This window comes from Amblyraja radiata, chromosome 19 (genome assembly GCF_010909765.2).
Source record: "Amblyraja radiata isolate CabotCenter1 chromosome 19, sAmbRad1.1.pri, whole genome shotgun sequence".
Taxonomy (NCBI): Eukaryota; Metazoa; Chordata; class Chondrichthyes; order Rajiformes; family Rajidae; genus Amblyraja; species Amblyraja radiata.
The window spans coordinates 11,443,050-11,464,493 of NC_045974.1; the positions used below are offsets into that span (position 1 = coordinate 11,443,050).

At 44.1% G+C, this 21,444-nt stretch overlaps 1 long non-coding RNA gene across 1 annotated transcript; it reads left to right on the plus strand.

Annotated features, from left to right (window-relative positions):
• Window positions 1–375: 375 nt before the first annotated feature.
• On the plus strand, window positions 376–21,209 carry LOC116984212. Its single transcript, XR_004414921.1, has 3 exons — window positions 376–395; window positions 7,176–7,185; window positions 21,161–21,209. It is a non-coding gene; the product is annotated as an uncharacterized LOC116984212 (long non-coding RNA).
• The last annotated feature ends 235 nt before the right edge of the window (window positions 21,210–21,444 follow it).

Here is a 21,444-nt window from a genome sequence, read left to right on the forward strand (position 1 = left end):
GTAAATTACTTTGGAGTTAGCTTGATAGTTACAATTTCATGATATGAAATAATTGCTCATGTTTAGGAAATTAATGCATATGTTCCTACCTGAACTATTCATAGAAATGTTATTAAAGAGTGGATACCTCTATAGTAAAACTAATAGCAGTATATGGAGCTCTATCTTTGCCATCTATGGGTTCAGTTGCATTTTGATATAGGCATGATCTGACAAACTGATCTGACATTTGCTATTGTTTTTTCAAACCCATGATAACAAGGTAATGGCTCTCCCTCTGGAATCAAACGATATGGGGAGAAGGCAGGCATGGCTTACTGATTGTGGATGATCAGCCATGATCACAATGAATGGCTCGAAGGGAAAAATGGCCTCCTCCTGCACCTATTTTCTATGTTTTTATAAATCTGCCATTCCGTGTGTTCTTTGGGGGAAATAATAGAATCATTAGCAGGACAACAGGTAGGAAACAAGGCCCCAAGGGTGAAACCCTACGTGCAAATTTATCCACAGTTCACCTTTATAAATCACAGAGCACTTGCCTGGTCTGAATCCCATCATGACAAATTGAAAAATGCAAATGCAGGAAAAGGTATGCTTTCAGTAATATGCCCATCAGCCTGCAGTAAGTAACTGTAGAAACAAGGAACTACAGACACTGGTTGATTAAAAAAAAAGGCGCAGAGTACTGGAGTAATTCAGCAGGTCAGGCAGCATCGTTGGAGAACATGGATGGATAGGTGACGTTTCAGGTGAGACCCGACCTGAAATGTCACCTATCCATGATCTCCAGCGATGCTGCCTGACCCACTGAGTTACTCTGGTACATTGTGTCTTTTTTTAGTAATAAATTACGTATGGTTTTAAAATGCTCTTCAGAGACAAAAGCCTTCCACCTTTACTGGACCTGACTAGTTCCATAGGCAATGTGCTTAACCTTTAACAGCCTTCTGAAAATATCTAGCAAGTGACGCAGCCACTGCTGGTGGTTTAAGAAGCTGGATCACCACCATCATATTGAAACGACTTGCCGGAGTAGATAATGGAGGTAGGGACTATTCCATCCTTTAAGAAGCAATTAGACAGGTACATGGATCGGACAGGGTTAGAGGGATATGGGTCAAACGCAGGCAGGTAAGTGGGACTAATGTAGATGGGACGGAACAGAAGGGCCTGTTTCCACACTGTATGAATCTATGAGTCTATATCATTAGTACACTTTGGGATGCACAATAAATTCCAACTATGTTATCCGGAGAATTAATTTGTAAAAATACCTGGGCAATTCATTTTATTAATGGAGCAACTGTACCATTCTTACAGCAATATTTAGCTAAAATCAATACCTACTGGAGTTTGTATTCTTTGTGCCCTAAATTGAAACCAATGAGGCTTCAGGTTTTAAAATGAGATACTGATACCTTGCAGATAGATGAAACCCCGACACTGTATATATTTAACTGTTGGGAAAAGCCTTTATGTCAGGCTTTAGATTGTACAAGTCATCTGGGCAAGTAGTGTTAGCAATCAATATATGGATTTATGATCACAATGAAATTGGTGGTATTATAGATTGCATGCTCTTAACGTGGAAGTATTAATGTCACATGAAGTAATCATGTTGTCAATATTTGCATTCCATGTATATGATATATTCGAATGAGAAGGACTTGTACGAAGTAAACTTGTAGGATTTTGCCATAATTTCATGAGTCGTGCATTTCCAGCCGTTTTATTACAATGCTCTTGAACTGTAACGTTATATGTTTCATCTGTATCTTTGTTGGCAGACTTAAAGATATGTTTTCACAATGTGTATACTTTGTCATTGGCATAATAACTTATTTAAAATGAGATGCTTGAAGATGATCTTGAACTCAGTTTATTTTAAGCTATCACCACTCTCTAAACATAGGCTGAGATATTTTTGATATCAAGGAGTGTAAGGTTACAAGATGTAGACGGGAGCGCAGAACTGAGATTACAGTCAGATCTTACATGGTCTTATTTATTTCACTTAAAATAGTATTTTAACTTTTCCTTTTTTTAATGGGTCTCAACAACAGGCACATACATTCAACAGTAGTTACAGCTTTGACAGCCGGTGAGCTTGGGAGTAAGGCTTCACCAGCAGTCAAAACTGTTCCCTGCATGCAACCAGGGACAGACAATGCACTTAGACAGCCCTGCATTGAGACGGTCCCTGCTCGTAGAAGGTCCCTGCTCGGAGAAGGTCCCTTCTCGGAGAAGGTCCCAGCTCGGAGAAGGTCCCAGCTCGGAGAAGGTCCCTGCTCGGAGAAGGTCCCTGCCCCGAGACGGTCTCTGCCCCGAGACGGTCTCTGCCCCGAGACGGTCCCTGCCCGGAGACGGTGCCTGCCATGAGATGGTCTCCTACTCCGAGACGGTCCATGTGGTGCCCACCACCAAGCTGAAGTGCCGGGAGCCAGGATATCAATGGAAGATCAAACAGGAGACCACAATAAAAGAAGCAGTGAGGCTCACGGACAGGCAAAGATTTCAGACGAACAGAATATCTTCTTCTTTCGTGTGGCGTGTACAGCCTAAAGTTGTCGGACGACTTGTTCTATTTGATCTTCTGTTTGTGCACGTCCAGTTGATTGCATTAGTCGAAACAGGGCGGACCACTTGAAGGTTGCAATCTTCCACCTCGCAGAATATCTGTCCAACTAATACTCTGCCATAAAGCATAAAACACTGCTTATTTATCCTTGCTCCTTTGTATTCCTCTAAGCATGCCATATCCTGCCCACTAGATGGTATTAACAGTCATGTTTTCCTCAAATATTCTAGGTTGTTTCATTTCCATTGAATGTATTTTTATTTGTTTTAGTCCTTGGAGTCCTGTGATTTTTGTTTGGATTTTCCTATTTAGCTTCCTCCTGCATCATAACAGTGGAATGATTACCCTGAATGCAGCAGAAAATGGTAATAAGTATCTCAAGCTGATATAGTAAAGTGTTGAGAGTGTGGTTCATAGTTATTTCCACAATGACTTTGTACTTTATATTACAAGTACCGCACTATAAAATTTATCCGTGTATGTTCAGTCAAAACTCATGGAATTTTTTTTTTCCGGGTTTTTTTTTCCTGAATTTCATTTTCCTTGATGAAGCAACACACATTTGGTATTGTTTCATTATAGGCCAAAGAATCAAATAAATATTGTAGGAGGTTTTTGACTTTTGGTAGTTATATATCAAATTTTCAGTTCACATTGTGTAGAGAAAATGTATTATTTAAGAAGATAGATAGATAGATATGCCTTTATTGTCATTCAGACCGAAGTCTGAACGAAATTGCAGCAGTCATACATATAATACAATAAAAACAACAATAAACATATTAACATCCACCACAGTGAGTCCACCCAGCATCTTCTCACTGTGATGGAGGTAAAAGTCTTAGGTCTGCAGTCTCTTCCCTCCTCTTCTCCCTCTGCGCTGAGGCGATACCCCCCGGGCGATGTTATAAATCAGTCCCGCGGCTCAAACACCGCGGCCCGGGGTGGTAGAAGCTGCCGCCCACCAGTCCTGCAGACGCAGCCGCTGGCCCGTGGCCGAACCCCGGACTCAGGCCACCACCGCCAGAACACCGTCCCAGCCACCCTCACGTGAGTACCGTGCCGTCTTCAGCCTCGGGCTGGGCCACCCCCGACATGGGCGCCGAACCTCCCCGGGCCGGGCTGCCCCGACATGGGCATCGCTTCTTCCCTGGGCCGGGCCGCCCCGACTTGGGCATCGCTTCTCCCCCCGGCCGGACCGCCCCGACTTGGGCGTCGCTTCTCCCCCCGGCCGGACCGCCCCGACATGGGCATCGCTTCTTCCCCGGGCCGGGCTGCCCCGACTTGGGCATCGCTTCTCCCCCCGGCCGGGCCGCCCTGACTTGGGCGTCGCTTCTTCCTCTGGCCGGGCTGCCCCGACTTGGGCGTCGCTTCTCCCCCCGGCCGGGCCGCCCCGACTTGGGCGTCGCTTCTCCCTCTGGCCGGGCCGCCCCGACTTGGGCGTCGCTTCTCCCTCCGGCCGGGCCACCCCGACATGGGCGCCGAATCTCCCTCGGGCTGCGAGCGCCGCACCTCCCCGAGCTCGGCCGCTCCGACGGGAGCCTCGTTCCACTCTTGGGCTGGCCGCCCTCACGAGAGCGCCACAGCCTCTCACGGGAGCACTGTTCCAGCCCTGAGCCGGACCACCCTCACGGGAGCGAGCTCAGGGCGAGTCCTGACGGGCTCTGCCTCCAGAGCCTCGAGGTCATCAGCTCCATTAGGCCTCGGCGCAGACGGAGACAGAGAAGGGGAATACGACATAAAAGTCGCATTCCCCCGCAGGGAGAGACTGCAAACCCCGTTTCAACCACCCACCCCCCCAAAACACAAACTAAAAACCAAAAACTAGACTAACCGAAACAAAATAAACAACACAAAAAACACAAACAAACGGGACTGCCGGTGAGCCGCTGCAGCCAGGGCCGCGCCGCCACTCCGAAGAAGGGTCCCGACTCAAAATGTCACCTATCCATATTCCCCAGAGATGCTGCCTGACCTGCTGATTTACTCCAGCACATTATGTCCTTCCGTGTATTAACCAGCATCTTTGTTTCTATTCATCTTTGCTTTTATCACATCTATAGAATGTGTGGGAGTAAGTGGAAGTTTATATCTGCATGAACCATTTTAATTTCAAACATATTTGAATGTCATTTGTTTCCACATGCTTTCAGCGTAAAGGTATTAAACATTAAGGCATCTAGGACAACTAGAAAGATTCAACTAAGTAACTCGAGAAAATTGTTGGTGCTTTCTTAAACTGAATGGCATATTTCTTAGAAGAAGCTTCGCTATGAATTAGTATTTTACTGCAACGTTCTGTTACTTAAGGGATCTCTCCACCACCCACCACCACCCCTCATTAGTGTGTTTTGATCTGCACTGATTTTCTTGGTTTCACAGCAGGCAAATTTCATCAGAGTTACATCCAACTCAATCCTGACAAATCTGTCCTTGATGCAAGATGATTATTGCATATCTCTTAACTGCTATTCGTGGACATTTTTCTCTGGCTTGTAAGAATCTCTCCATGGTCATGAGAGGGGCTTATGTGTAAAACTATCCAAAATACCTAAAGCCAGCCATGTTAGTAATTGCGTTGTTGGATATGTGGACTGGGAAATTTTGTAAACAGCTCAAAGCAATACAATTAGTTTGCCATGTGTTTGTAAATAGGTTGGTACATTCAACCGATGAAGCGACAGGGAATTAGCCTGTGCCAACCATCATCAGTAAGTGTGAATGCGGCCTGGGAAATGAAACCATTTCGTCTGTGTTCCAACTTCTAGCATCTCCACCTTTGTGTTTTTCCTAATTGTAAGCATCTTTGCCGATAAAGGACATGAAAGAAAACGGGGAAACATAATGCAGATAATAATTTGTAACCAAAAATGTTCTGTTTAATTTTAAATGAAGCAAATATATTTCATGCCTCTTCCTCATGTTGCACACAGTAGGCAGCACATTTGGCTTCAACCATAACACTTGGGAACCTCACATTTAATCTGGAATTTAATGCCTGGGCCAGATATGATGTCAAGTTAAACTAATCTCCTCAGCCTGCACTTGATCTATAACCCTCCATTCAGCGCATATCCATGTGCCAATTTAAAATCCTCTTGAACACCAATTGCATGTCTACTGCCACCATCACCACCCCAGGCAGCAGGATCCAGCACCCACCACTCTTTGTGTGAACAAAATTTGCCCCTTTAAACTTTCCCCCCTCTGATCTTAAAGCTCGGCTCTCTTGTCTTTGGCATTTCCACCCTGGGAAACAGTTTCTAACCTGTCCACCACATGTATGCCTTTCATAATTTTATACACCTCTGTCAGGTCTCCCCTCAATCTCTGACGCTCCAGGGAGAACAATCCAGGTTTGTCCAACCTCTCCTTATAGCTATTACCTTCTAATCCAGGCAGAATTCTGATAAACCTCTTCTGTGTCTTCTCCAAAACCTCCACGCCATTCCTGTAACGGAAACGCACATAATAAGCCACATGCAGCCAAACCAGAGATATATAAATCAAAGCTGACACTTCAATGCTTTGTTGAGGGTCTGCTGCATTTTTGGAAGTAGTAGTGCCATGCGTCTCCTCCCAGACATTGAGGATTCTTTGGTACTGTTCTATTATTCTACGGGTACTGCCAATATCTGCTCAAGTAATATCACTAGTAATGTCACTAGAAACAAACCATTCAGTAATTTAGTGGCTTGCTTTACAGAAACTGGATTCTACATTGGAATATATTAAATATCTTCAGATCGTTTGGGATTAGCTATTCTCTCAGAACATTTCTGTGCTGTTAGTATCTATTTTTATTGCAGGACAGTAACAGTACTGAGTTTTCTGGGAGTGTTCTCTCATACTATGAAAACTATATGGTAGTTATATATGAAATTTTCAGTTCACACTTGTGTAGAGAAAATGTATTATTTTTCCAATGTATATCTTAGTTTAGTTTACTTTAGACTTTAGAAATACAGCGTGGAAACAGGTTCGTCGGCCCACCGAGTCCGCACAGAGGAGCGATCACCCCGTGCACTAGGGACAATTTACAATGTTTTAATTATGCCAATTAACCTACAAACCTAACGTCATTGGAGTGTGGGTGGAAATCGGAGATTCCGAAGAAAACTCACGCAGTCATAGGGAGAACGTACAAATTCTGTACAGGCAGCACTTCTAATTAGGATTGTACCCGGGTCTCTGGCACTGTAAGACAGCAACTCTAACGCTGCGCCACCGTGCTGCCCCTAATTTATTTTGATTTATCCTTCATCAAAAGTATATTATTATAGTATTTTCTGTATTGAGTGACATGTATTTCTAACAATTATAGCTTTTGGTGTCAATTTCTCCTTTTTGTGATAATTGGTGCCATTTTAAAGCATTGTGAATGATTGCTGTTCATGCAATTGCAAAGTTCAGTGGGATCAATATACTGCATCTGGCCCAAAAACACCTCCAGTCCCATTTTCCTGATGTTCACCCTAACAATGTTGTATACATTGCATAAAGACGAAGAACTTCCATACTGAGATTCATGGAACAGGTGACTCGGTGTAATGCTGAACTGAAACTGTTGCTATTCTGTTTGGATGTCCTGTAGTGATCAGCATGTAGTCAAATAGGTGTAATCCTTGCAGGCAGCTCTTAAAAGGACATGCCACAGTAATAAACACTCATCCAGCCATAGGGGAGTATTGCTACTGAATTAATGAATAGTGTAATGATGGCAGGAGAGGGTGTTCGAACAGTGGAAAAATACTCCCATGGGGTAGAGGGACTGAACAATTTAGTGAGGAATAATGCCCATATACTTTATGCAACGGAGCCATAGAAAGCCTGAATGCTACGCCCAGGCAATTTTGGCAGTGAGGTTTCCGTAAGGACACGAGTGCAGTCTCTGAATGTTAGAACTTTGGGGAAGCCTGCAGTGTAGCCAAATGCCCGTGTCCACTCTGCCTGTCTCCCCTTCTTGAGTATGGAGGTAGACTAACCTAACGAGTGTGCCAGTAAGCAGCAGTGTGAGATATGAGCAAGAACAGCCTGGAATGTTTCTGCGGCTTGGAATTAGAGAATAGCCACGGCTCTGACCTCCAGAGGCAAAAGCATGAAGGCTCGCCTCAAGTTACAGGAGGTCACAATTTTACTTTACAGAAAAACAATGTAATCTGTGTATCACCACTGAGTCGTAGAGCTAGAACAATCTGGCTGTTTTGTGAGGAAGTAAGAACTGTTGCTTTTTTCTGACCAGAGGGTTGAAAATCTCGCAGCAGATAAATCTAGCATGTTGCACTACTATTAATAATAATAATACATTTTATTTGTATAGCGCTTTTCAAGGACTCAAAGTCGCTTTACATGGTGAGTCAAGAACAAAACAAAATAGAGCAGTAAGACAGAGATGCAAAGGGGAGGGGGACATGGGACTAAGGGTATGCAGAGGTGAAGAGATGGGTCTTGAGGCGGGACTGGAAGATGGTGAGGGACTCAGAAGTTCGGATCAATTGCGGGAGGGAGTTCCAGAGCCTGGGAACTGCCCTGGAGAAGGCTCTGTCTCCAAAAGTGCAGAGGTTAGATTTCAGAATGGAGAGGAGACCGGCTGAAATGGATCTGAGGGACCGTGAGGGTTGGTAGGGGGAGAGGAGGTCAGTGAGATAAGGGGTGGGGGGGCAAGTGGTTGAGGGCTTTGTAGGTGAGGACCAGGATTTTGTAGATGATCCGGTGGGAAATGGGAAGCCAGTGAAGTTCTTTGCGGACTGGGGTGATGTGGTGCCAGGATTTGGTGTGGGTAATGAGTCGGGCGGCTGCATTCTGGACCAGTTGGAGTCGGTTGATGTTGCTGGAATTAATGCCAAAGAGAAGAGAGTTACAGTAGTCCAGTCGGGAGGAGATGAAGGCATGGATGAGTCTTTCAGCAGCAGTGTGAGAGAGGGTCTGATTTTGGCAATGTTGCAGAGGTGAAAAAATGATGTTTTGACAACATGGCGGATGCGAGGCTCGAGGTAGAGGGTTGAGTCAAAGATCACGCCAAGGTTGCGGGCCTGAGGAGATGGGGAGATAGTGGTGCCGTCAATAGTGAGAGTGAGGTTGTTAATTTTGGTAAGTGTTGATTTGGAGCCAATGAGGAGAAATTCTGTTTTGTTACTGTTTAATTTAAGGAAGTTGAGTTGCATCCAAGATTTGATGGCTGACAGGCAGGAGTTGATATGGGAGAGAGGGGGGTGGTGGGGGGACTTGGTGCTGAGATAGATCTGGGTGTCATCAGCATAGCAATGGAAGTCCAGTTTGAAGTGACGGAGTATATGACCAAGGGGGAGGATGTAGATGATGAAGAGGAGGGGACCGAGAACAGAGCCTTGGGGAACGCCTTGAGTGACAGTGGCTGTAGCAGAGGTGTGCTTATGGAGAGAGATGAAGTGGGATCGGTTGGAAAGGTAGGAACGGAGCCAGCTGAGTGCAGAACCTGGGTGAATTCTATGCTGGAAAAACATGAGAGAGAGAATGAGAACACGACCAACAAAATAAGGTGACACTTTTTGATGGACATTAAGATGGCAAGAAGCATGCACAAAATTGCTCGGCTACAGGTTAAGTAATTTTCAACAGCACAGCACCATTTTTTGTTTGGAAATGTGCAAATAAATTCCTAGCTAGATGTGTTTGTTTAAGTATTGAAGGCATGATATATCACTCTATGTGTTCTGTTAAGCATAGGACCAAGCTAGCGATATGCTTTGAGCGGCACCATTCTTCAATATATTCGATTTATCTGCAATAATGAATCCTTGTTGTTTTCACTTAAGTATCAGTAAAACAAAAATGGGAGTTTTATGGCCATTGCATATGTTTGCTGTGAAAACTCCCTTAGTGTTAACTGTGCACAAGGTTGTATTGAAGATAGACACAAAAAGCTGGAGTAACTCATCAGGACAGGCAGCATCTCTAAGGAGAGACGGAATGGGTGACGTTTCGGGTGGAGACACATCTTCCTAAACAAGGTTATATTTCTGCGTTGCCCTCCAACATAGATATAGGTATAAACAAAATCATGGGACATGATTCAAGGGAGCAGTTGTGCAGATCCTCTTCAGATGGACAAGAAGAAAATAGATAGGTGATGTTTCTGGTCGGGACCAATCCGAATCGTCATCTATTCATTTTTTCCAGAGGTGCTGCCTGACCAGCTGAGTTACTCTAGCGTTTTGTGTCTATCTTTCACACTAGTTCCATGTTATCCCATTTTCCCTACATGCTAGGGGCAATTTGCGGAGGCCACTTAACCTACAGACCTGCACATCCTTCAGATGTGGGAGGAAACTGGAGCACCCGAAAGAAACCCACACGATCACAGTGACATCGTGCAACCTCCACACAGTCAGCACCCAAGGTCATGAACAAACTGTGGTCTCTGGTTCTGTGAGGCAACGGCTCTACCAGCTGCACACTGTTGCAAGTGGCTAGATGACCTTGCTGTTTCTAATATTCCTATTTCAGATATCCTGGATCTACAATTTTTCCCTTTTCTATTTTTAAGAAACTTCAAATTCCATCTAAAGGGGTGAAGAGGTATAACAAAACAGGATCCCATCTCCATCCCTTTCTGCTTTTCACAGAGACTGTTCCCCCCGTAACTCCCCGGTCAATTTGTCCCTTCCCACCCAAACCACCCCCTCCCTGGGTACTTTCCCCTACAACCACAGGAGATGCAACACTTATCTCCCTTTACCTCCCCCCTCGACTCCATCCAAGGACCCAATCAGTCTTTCCAGGTGAGGCAGAGTTCCACTTGCACCTCTTCCAACCTCATTTACGGTGGGCGGCGCGACTCTCGTCAGCAACGGCCTCTGCAGTCCGTCTGCGTTTTTATTATTTTATGTCTATGTTTTTATGTAGTTTTTGTTATTTTTTGTTGGGGTATGTGTGTGGGGGGTGGGGGTGGTGTGGGGGGGTTGGGGGTAACTTTTAAATCTCTCCCTGCACGGGAGACCCGACCTTTTCTTTGTCGGGTCTCCGTTGTCGTTGGGGCTGCAACGAGGAGCGGCCTCCAACAGGAAGACCGGGGGCTCTGGTGCCGACTACTCACCTCACCGTCGCGGAGCTGGCCGAGTCCAGAGCGGGTGGAGCGGTGGTGGACGCTGCTGCGGCCCGACCTCCGGAGATTCGGTGGCTGCAACTGCGGGTCTGGCGGACGGCGGCACCGGGAGCCCGCGGGTCCCTGGAGGGAGACCGCTTTTCAGGGCTCCCGCAACGGCGACTTCTCCCGCCCGAGTTGCGGTGTTGAAGAGCACCTGAGCGGGGCCTTACACCATCGCCCCGCGCGGCTTGGAATGGCCGCGGGACTCTGCGAGCGCGTGCCGGGGGCTCCAACAACAAGAACCCGATGCGCGACCTTGCATCACCCGGCGTGGCTTTAATGGCCGCGGGACAATCGCCATCGCCCGCCGGGGGCTTTGACTTTGACTCTGACATCGGGGGGGAGAGTGCAGTGGAGAGAAGTTTTTTTGGCCTTCCATCACAGCAATGTGATGGATGTTTATGTAAATTATGTTGTGTCTTGGGTCTATTTGTTTGTAATGTATGGCTGCAGAAACGTCATTTCGTTTGGACCTCAAGGGGTCCAAATGACAATAAATTGTATCGTATCGTATCGTATTTACTGCATCCGCTGTTCCAGGAGTCAACTTCTCCACATCGGCAAGAACAAGCGCAGGCTCGCCGATCGTTTCGCTGAACACCTCCGCTCAGTCCGTCGAAACCTACCTGATCTCCCAGTTGCTCAGCACTTCAACTCCCCCTCCCATTCCCAATCTGACCTTTCTGTCCTGGGCCTCCTCCATTGTCAGAGTGAGGCCCAGTGCAAATTGGAGGAGCAGCACCTCATATTTCGCTTGGGTAGTTTACACCCCAGCGGTATGAAAATTGATCTCTAATTGCAGATAGCCCTTGCTTTTTCCCTCCTTCCCCTCACCCTTCCTAGTTCTCCTACAAGTCCTACAGTCTCCGCCCACTTCCCTCTTTTCCCCACCACCACCCCCACCAACAACAGTCTGAAGAAGAGTCTCGACCCGAAACATCACCCATTCCTCCTCTCTATAGATGCTGCCTCACCCGCTGAGTTTCTCCAGCATTTTGTGTCTACCCAGGATTTTCTATTGTTTGTCCGATATTGTGGGACCAAACTTCAGGTAGCATTGCATAAGGTTCTTTACTTTGAAATGACACAGAGGTGCCACAGTAGCACAGCAGGTGGTTTGATGCTGACCTTGGATGCTGTCTGTGTGGAGTTTGCCCATTCTCCCTATGACCGAGTGGGTTTCTTCCGGGTGCACCGGCCTCCTCCCACATCCCAAAGATGTGCGGATTTGTAGGTTAATTGGCCTCTATAAATGTCCCCCAGTGTACAGGAAGTGGATGAGAAAGTGGGATAACATAGAACTAGTATGAACGGGTGATCGATGATCAGCATGGACTTGGTGGGCTGAAGGGCCAGTTTTCCATGCTCTATCTTACAATAAAAATAACCTCAGATGATCAACTCTGTAACCTGTTCTCTATAGTTCTCACAAGATCCCAGTAGAGCTTCAGTAGCAAGCAATAACATACGTTCCTTTCAAAAATATAAGGCAGAATTTCTCATATAATATTCCACATGCTGAGTGATGTTACAAACCATTCACTCAATGTGTGCATTCATTGACAGCACTGCCTGTCATGTGCTGTCAGTGGAAACTAGTTAGAGATTACTGTAATTTTAAAGTTCACTGAGAACACAAAAGGGAATTGAACCAATGAAATTGTGATGTAGGCATAAAATATTATAAAAATTCATATTTTAAAAATGCATCAGGATGCTGGAGTAGCTGCAATGTTTCAGTGGCAGATGTTTTAAAGTTTAAAGTTTTTTCCCCCAGTTTATACCACTGCAAGGTAAAATAAGATTTTGAATAGATTGAATGAATCATTTAAAAAATTGCAAATTCATATTTTATGTTATATTTTAGAATGGGATGACAGAACTAAAATCATGATTTGCAAGCTCAAATTCCAGCGCCTGAGATCAGAATTAACTCTCAACAGCATTATATTAAAACCAGCACTCCGCTCCCATTTACTACAGCAAGAGATTTTTAGTAAAGATCCTGCTACATCCTCTGCAGAGAGACACAAAGCGCTGGAGTAACTCTGTGAATCAGGCAGCATCTTTGGAGAGAAAAGATGGGTGATGTTTTGGGCCGGGACCCTTCTTGTTCCGACCCGAAACATCACCCATCCTTTTTCGCCAGAGATGCTACTTGACCCGATGAGTTACTCCAGCACTTTGTGTTTATCTATGGTATAAAACAGCATCTGCAGTTCCTTCCTACACATCTCCTCCGCCCTCAATTGCACTCTATTACCTCCTTACACCATGCCATCTATTTCCTATTACCAACCTTTCTCTCTATTCGTCCTCTTCCCTTGTTTTATCCTGATTCTATATTTATTTAAACACTGCTAATTTCCTGGTCTGATTAGTTAAAACATGATTACAACCCTGTTTGCTTTGTTTATGCTCGAAATACAGGTTCACATTTTAAGATGGAGGATGAAGGGTTAAATGCAAGGTTGCATGTGGACACACCTGCACCATATGATAATTAAACCACCAAACGAGACCAGTTGCAGATTCTTCAGCCAACAAAGAAACAAGGTCTGCTGCTGGACGTTTTTGTACAAAGGTCTTGAGGTAAAATTCCCTTTAAAAAAATATATATACACATTGTGTTGAGTACTATGTACAAGTTTTACTGGTGTTTTGTTTTAGTTTAGCAAGAAACTAACACTTGCAAAAGTGTTACTTTATTCATGTGTTCTCAGGGACTGACTGCAATGATTATTCTAACTGGAGTTTTATTCAAACTGTTCCCAGGTGGACTTTTCTCTCCCTATTTTTCATCTCAACTTCATTCTTTACTCCTAATTGAGATTCTCTCTCAGTCCTCTGAAAAGTTCTCTACAAGGAGTGGAGTACCATGGTTAAGCTTTAAAATACCATTTTTAAGCTTTGAAAACTGGCTCCGTTTCATCCCAGCTATTATCAGGCAACTGAACCATCCTATCAACTACTGTACTGAGCTACCGTCTATCTCATTGGAGATCCTCAGACTCTCTTTAATTACACTTTACCTTGCACTAAATGTTATTCTCTGTATCTGTGCACTGTGGATGACTCAATTGTAATCATATATAGTCTATTCCAATGACTGGGTAGCACACAACAAAAAGCTTTTCATTACCTTGGTACATGTTATAATAAACTAAACTGAATGAGTTTATATACCAACAAATAGAGCATTTATTTGTGATCAAATATGTATTGTACCATCTTCTCTGCATGGTCATGTGTGTTACTTTTGAAGTTATGAAACTGGACATCAGATATGTCCCACAAATACCAGTTACATTGAAGTTGTGTTGTAATTTTGTGATATCAACCCTGCTGCTGAAAGATCACTGGTGTGAAATGGAAAATGCAAGTATAATTCAAAGTGAACGATGGGTGAAAAATTCAACCCATCCACTTCATGGGATGGGCCACGGTTGATAGAGCAAGATGTGGAGTGTGTGGCCTCCGAGTAGGATGGAGACTGAGAGACAATAGTGGGAGGGGTGAGAAAGGGAGAGGAGGGAGAGTTAACTCATGAAGAGCAGTTAAACAAACTGCGTGACTGTGGGACATGGAAGGGTCAAAGGGTCCGGAGGAGGTTTACAAGAATGATCCCAGGAATGAGTAAGTTAACATATGATGAGCTTTTGACGGCACTGGGCCTATAATGGTGGAGTTTAGAAGAATGAAGGGGGACCTCTTTGAAACAAACAGAATAGTGAAAGGCTTGGATGGAGTGGATGTGGAGAGGATGCTTCCACTAGTGGGATATTCTTGAACTTGAATATTCTTGAATATTCTTTAATCCTCAGAATTAAAGGACGTTCTTTTAGGAAGGAGATGAGGAGGAATTTCTTTAGTCAGAGGATGGTGAATCTGTGGAATTCTTTGCCACAGAAGGCTGTGGAGGCAAAGTCAGTGGATATATTTAAGACAGAGATAGATCGATTCTTGAATAGTACAGGTGTCAGAGGTTATGGGAGAAGGAAGGAGACTGGGGTTAGGAGGGAGAGATAGATCAGCTCTGATTGAATAGTGGAGCAGACTTGATGGGTCGAATGGCCTAATTCTACTCCTATCACTGAAGCAAAACTGATAACGGGTAAATAGGTAGGAAAGTAACATGATGTGTCTGAGTAGTCTACAAAGGATATGGATCATTGGAGAAAGTTTTCTGGCAAATGGAGTATAATTGTGGGTAATTGTGGAATTGTTTATTTTAGTAGGAAATCTAAAAACTAAGCATTGTCATAATGGTGAACTATAATAGAGCTCTGAGATTGAGTTGGAGATTAAGAATTGCCCGTTTAACACAAGGTAAATATGGGCAAAAGGCTAGAATGTAGGTGAAGTGGGTGATTAGGAAAGCTAACAACGTAATATTTTCTTTTACTGGGGGAATTAAGGAACAAAAGTCGGGAGATTGTGCTTCAGTTATGCAGGGCATTGCTGAGACCACAATTGGAATAGAGTGTAAAATATAGGCTTCATGTTTAAGGAAGGTTGGAACTGCTTTGGAAGCGGTTCAGGAAAGATTAATGCCTGAATAGGATGGGTTGTCTTGGGTGGAAAGGCTGGACAGGCTAGATTGTATCTGCTACTCTTTGGAAGAGGGTAAAATGACTTGATTGAAACGAAATATCCTGAAGGGTTTCAACAAAGTGGATGTGGTGTACATTTCCTCTTGTCCAAAGACCTAGAACTGGAGTTTGTGGTTTAAAAATAAGGGGATGACTATTTAATTGGAGATTAGGTGATATTTGTTTTGTTCTTGGAAGTCAAGAGTCTTTGAATTCTCTTCAATATTCAATAAAGGCAGGAGAATAGGGTCAGGAAGGAGAGATAGAACAGCCATGAGTGAATGGCAGAGTAGACTTGATGGGCCAAATGGCTTAATTCTACTCCTATCACATATGACCTTATGATCTTAAAGTGTGGTGGAAGTAGAGTCCTGTATATTTTGAAGGCAGAGGGGGATAAAGGCTTGATAGCAAGGAGAATCGGCAAATAAATAAAAGGGATGGTACGAGTGCAGGAGAGCATCGGGGACGCTTGAGGGAGAATGGGGGTAACTGCATTGAAGATGATATGGGTTGAAGGTGGGTATACGCTGGCTATTTCGGAAGTGCTTATTAAACCTGGTGGTCTTGCTCATTGTACTAAACCGTGACCCTTTTAGAAAATGGTAAGTTTGCTTCAGGTAAGGAGCAATAATGAAAATGTGCTCTATAATACAGACTGATAGAAAACTTTAATTAGACCAACGAGAGTGAATATGGGAATATTCTAATATATCTAAATTTTATTAGTTATTTATGTTATGACATCGGATGGAAGCTGCATACCAAATCTCGTTGCGCTTATGTGCAATGACAATAAAATATATTATTATTATTATTATTATTATTAATAGGAGAGGGACATTGAGCTCCCCATGTTTTATTACTATGTGCACAAGTACGATGAGGTACAGGCACATTGAGCATTTTGCTTGCAGCAGCAGCATCACAGACACATAGATTCAGACAATGCACAGACATATAAATGATACATAAATGACACACATTTTATAAGGCAGTGTACAGAAAAATGCTGTGTACACAAAACAAGACACTACACAAATGAGAATACAAGTCCATTGTATTGCAAGAGGCGGTCTGTAGTGTTCTGTTGCCGAGGTAGGATTAAGGTTGTGTAGACAGATTCAAGAACCATCTAGTTGTAGTAAAGTAACTGTTCCTAAAGCTAGTGGTGTGGGACTTAAGACTTCGAGATCACCTGCCTGATGGTAGCAGTGAGACAACAGCATGGTCTGGACGGTGATGAAATTGATGGGAGATGCTGCCTTCATGAGGCAGTACTTCATGTTGATGCTTTTGATGGCGGGGAGGCTGGTGCCAGTGATGGACCAGGCTGAGTCTCCCACTCTCGGGAGTCTCTTGCATAAGGTCCTGAAATCACCGTACCAGGCCATGATACAATCAGTCAGGATACACAATTACTACCATCATAATTTATATGTAAACTAATTCCATTAATCTGCTTCTGTCCCATTCTCCCAATTTGATTATCAACATTTAATAAACCAAGATTTAAAAGGAACAATTTATGTTGATTCAAGTGTCATTTGAGGATAAAGTGCAACATTACAAGACTATTGACTATGTAGGTCGTGTTCTGAATTTTGTACTTTCATTTGGTATAAATTAAAATCAAACTTTTTATTACTTAATGATTTTAAGTTGTCTTCAGTGTTATCTACTGGGTTTTTTAAACTCTGGCAGAATAACAACTACTAATAAGTGGCACTAATTCAATTAGAGTTGGGGCAAAGTGCAGTTAAAGCTGATTGTACATTAACCTATTCAGCTTCCAAAGAGCAGAGGTAACACAAACACCAGGAAGCCTGCAATAAATGCAGTGCAATTTCTTCCAAGGTGTGGTTATATAAATTAGATACATATAGAAATGTCACCAAATTGCTCTGACAGGGATATTAGCCAGACTGGCTGACTTTGGAGAGAGACAAATACAAAAAAGTGATATTTAGGAAAATAAAACTGGGGATAAAGAAGTTTACTCTGTAGTTCCAAATTTTGGCTGCATTCTGAACATTGTATTTATTATAAATTTCCACAGAAATGTAATTGATTCTTTAGAACGCATGTCCTTGATTTACAAATCTGTATTTTGCTATAATGAATAGCACACTATTCCCTGCCCAAAGTGTACCCTTAATGTGTTTCAAGAAGTCTTTTTAATTTATGAAATTTCACTTAATGAAATGCTTCCCAGGAGAATATCCTTTCAATAAATCAAAGAATATCTGTATCCCAGCTGGGATCCCACTGCCTTACTGAGAAAGTTCTATTTTGCTAACTATTTTGCTAACTTCAGTGTAGTTCTAGTAACACCATCCTCTCTCCTCCCCAACTACCTGATTAAAGCACACACTTAGATGAGAAATTAAGGCCATGTGCTTTCTTGGGTCTTGGAAGAACTTAAGGCAACATCTTAAGGAAGAGCAGAGGCATTTCCACCGGTGCCCTGGCTAATATTTATTCCACAACCTAACTAACCTTTGATCATTAGGAAGACCTGTTGTGGTTGTTCGTTGGGACTTTGCTGTTTGTTGAGACTTTTCTCGCCAAGTTAAGTCACCGCATTTGGCAGGTCTGCCATGGCGTGTAAAAGTGTTATGACATCATCTACCATGGAAAGTTCAAGTTCACATTTATTGTCACATGAACCAATTAAGGTACAGTGATATTTGAGTTACCCTACAGCCATACAAGAACACAATACACGATGGAGTTTAACATAAACATCCATCACAGTGGAATCAGTATTCCTCACTGTGATGAAGGCGATAAAGTTCAGTCCATCTTCCTTCTTTGTTCACTTGTGGTCGGGGCCTTGAATCCTCCGCATTCGCCGCTACAGATGGCCCGATGTACAAGCCCTCTCGTCGGGATGATCGAAACTCCGACGTCAGGATGGATCAGAACACAATCCACGGCTTAGAGGTCCCGAATCGGCCGTTTCTTACCGGAGACCATGACTTCACGATGTTAAAGACCACGGGCCAGCGGTCAGAGCACTTCTGGCGATCCCCGGCAAGGGATCCCAGGCTCCGCGATGGTAAGCCCGCGCCGCGCCCGCTTGTAGAAGCTCTGAAGACCGCTGCAGTCAGCAGGCCCCCCGTGGTCGGAGCTCCAACACTGGCGACCTTCAGCAAAGGATCCCAGGCTACGCGTTGGTAAGTCTGCCACGTCTGCTGCTGAAGCTCTGGGCCGGTCTCCGGTTGGGAGAGGCCGCACCAAACCAGTCGTTAGGTCGCGAGGGGGGCGAAGATGCGACAAGGAGAAAAGTCGCATCTCTGTCGAGGTAAGTGACTGAAAACTATTTCCCCCCCCACCCCACTCCTCCCCCCACATCAGACATATCGAGAAACATTAAAACATACATTTAGACACACTAAAAATAACAAAAAAGTCAAAAGGACAGACGGGCTGCTGGCGAGGCTGCCGTTCGCTGCGCCACCCGCAACATGTAAGGCAACCTATAAGTAAAATATTCCATTTACAACATCACTACCAACTTCTCACAAATACATTTGCATTGCATAAACCTTTAGGGCCTATTGGCATCAACATAAAAGCAGGATTGCAAATGGCCGTGATGGGAAATGTCCATTCACCTGAGATTTCCGCATTGTAAATAATGAAAGCCACGTCGGGTTTTAAGCACATAATATAGTTCAAAAATTCACTGCCTAATTGCTGAGGGGATTGTCTTTCAGATTAGTCATAAATCAAAATCCTATTTGCTTGTTCAGCTGGGTAGTAAAGCTCCCACAGTGCAATTCACAAAAGAGCAGCACACTCCCCTGACTAACATTCCCCCGTCAACCCGCACCACCAACAACTCCTCGAGCTGGTCATCCCGCTTGTTTTTCTTCAGCAGAAATGTGGCTCATTGAGCTGAGGTAATTGCCTTCAAAAATACTTTGAAACTAATCAATCGGTTTTAGTATACTTTGGGATCCCCCTGGAGACACAATACAATTGTATAGAGATGTGGGAAGATGGGGAAAAAAAAATAGAAACATCCAACTGAACTTTAGCACAACATTAAAGTTATTTTTATGAGTTGAATATTTAAGCATTAATTGTGCCTTCATTTTCAAATGGAATTATTTTCTAATGCAATTGTCTGTAATTTTTTAATTACAATGCACAATCAGTATGTTAATTGCTCTGCAATGCAGTGATAGCTAATCGGTGAATAGGATTTGTAATGACACTTGGAGTTGATGACTGAACTGCCTTTCTTTATTGCACCGCTGTATTTGATGATATTACTTCTCAGCATATTTCAGTCCTAAAGTTTTACGAGGATGTTGCCAGGACTCGAGGGCCTGAGCTACAGGGAGAGTTTGAGCAGGCTAGGTCTTTATTCCTCAGCGCGCAGGAGCTTGAAGGGTGATCTTGTGGAGGTGGTTAAGATCATGAGAGGAATAGATAAGCTAAATGCACAATCCTTTATCCAGAGTGGCGGAAAATCAAAAACCAGAGGATATAGGGTTAAGGAGAGAGGGGAAAGATTTGATAGGAACCTGAGTGGCAACTTTTGTTGGAACGAGCTGCCAGAGGAGGTGGTTGAGGCAGATAATATCACAACGTTTAACAGACATTTGGACAGGTACATGGAAAGGATAGGTTTAGGTCTGAAGAAGGGTCTCGACCCAAAACGTCACCCATTCCTTCTCTCCAGAGATGCCGCCTGTCCTGCTGAGTTTCTCCAGCTTTTTGTGTCTATCTTAAGTTTAGAAGGATATAGGCCAAATGCAGGCAGATGGGGCATTTTGGTCGGCGTGGGCAAGTTCGGCCGAAAGGCCTGTCATCACACTGTATATCTCTAATTTCCTCAGATACCAATAAGATTGAAAACATCTTCTGAAATCTTCCAATCATGACCTTCGAATCATAACCTTGCCACTAATTATATTGCAGCCCTCCCCTTGACCATATAAACATAGACAGAAAATAGGTGCAGGACTAGGCCATTCGGCCCTTCGAGCCAGCACCGCCATTCAATATGATCATGGCTGATCATCCAAACTCAGTACCCCGTTCCTGCTTTCTCTCCATATCCCTTTATTCCATTAGCCATAAGAGCTAAATCTAACACTCTCTTGAAAACATACAGTAAATTGGCCTCCACTGCCTTCTGTGGCAGAGAATTCCACAGATTCACAACTCTGGGTGAAAAGGTTTTTCCTCATCTCAGTCCTAAATGGCCTACATAACCTAAATAACCTAAATGGTTATACTTAAACTGTGACCCCTGGTTCTGGACTACCCCAACATCAGGAACATTTTTCCTGCATCTAGCCTGTCCAATCCCTTAAGGGTCTGTCCCACTTACGTGTCTTTTTCAGCGACTGCCAGCACCCGTCATAGGGCGCTGAAAATGTTCAACATGTTGACATGTGTCACCCGCGACACGTCGCCAGGGGGTCGCCTGTATGGTCGTGAGTAGTCTCCTAGTCACCCAAAGAGTCATAACGTCTTTCTGGTCGTTGCTGAATTTTCAACATGTTGGAAATTTTCGGCGACCTATGACGGGTGCCGGTAGCCGCCGAAAAGTCACGTAAGTGGGACAGGCCCTTTAAGAATTTTAAATGTTTATTTGAGATCCTCACAACAGACTGCAGATGCTGGAATCTTGAGCAAAAAATAAATTCCTGGAGGAACTCAGTGGGTTAGGCAGCATCTGGGGAGAGAATGGACAGGTGACATTTTGGGTTAGGACCTTTCTTCCCATTGTGTGTGTGTGTGGGGGGGGGGGGGGAGGAGAAAGCTGGAAAAGAGATGTGGAGGCAGGACAAAGCCAGGCAAGTGATAGGTGGATACGAGTGAGGGTGGTTTGATTGAGAGATGGATGGAGTAGGTGACAAAGGGTCGGGGTGGGAAGGAGACAAAAGGGTGAGAGATAAAGAGAGGAGGACTGCAATGTAAAGCTGGAGGGATGGATGTTCGTGACAGAAGAGAGAGTATGGGGGAGAAAGGAAAATGGGGGACTCGGGGATGGAAGATGAGGGTATGAATGAAGGGAAATGAGCTTGTCGACTGGGTGGGTGGGGTGGGTGAGGGAGGAGTTGGAGATGGTGGGAGAATGCCAGGGTGGGCGCATTATCTGATCCTGGAGAATTCAAGATTCA